Below are 618 nucleotides of genomic sequence, written 5' to 3' on the forward strand. Positions count from 1 at the left end.
GATGAGGGGGGCCGGGGGCAGGCGAAGGGGGGCGAGCAGCGGAACCCGGGCTATCTGTACGTGTGGTATTCTTTACCGGGATGGGCGAGCGTGGCTTTGGACATTTAATTTTCTCTTACAAAATAAAAATCAAAACAACAGTTCAGAGATGTTCAGTGACTTGTCCAAAAGCACGAGCAGCTGCAGCGCCAACATCCATCACGCCCGTGATCCCGTCAGGCCGGAGCAGCAGCCCCGGCAGTCTGTTCGGTGCTGCCCGCTCAGCCCTAGGTCGGCCTCTGCTGCTGCACCGGAGCTCGGCTTGGGTTTGTGTCGCGGGGGGACCCTGCTCCTGTCTGGGGTACACATCAGAGTCAGGTACTTGGCTTTTAGGTGCTTTAGGCAGGTGAATTGTGTTGCGTTAAATAGTTTGCCACTGAGTGACGTGAGGAATGGAATAAAGAGCAAAGGATATGTCTTGAATGAAAACAGCCCAGTTTGTAACCCAAGCACTACCGTGAGTGGTGATTTTTATAGCTAAAAATTCAGCTTGGAAACGGGGTGTGAATTCAGTCATCGGGCTCTAGTGGAGACACTCCACATGACATCCCTGAATACACGTGGAAGGTATTCCCGGAG

This window comes from Corvus brachyrhynchos, unplaced genomic scaffold (assembly GCF_000691975.1).
Source record: "Corvus brachyrhynchos isolate BGI_N302 unplaced genomic scaffold, ASM69197v1 scaffold10, whole genome shotgun sequence".
NCBI classification, from domain to species: domain Eukaryota; kingdom Metazoa; phylum Chordata; class Aves; order Passeriformes; family Corvidae; genus Corvus; species Corvus brachyrhynchos.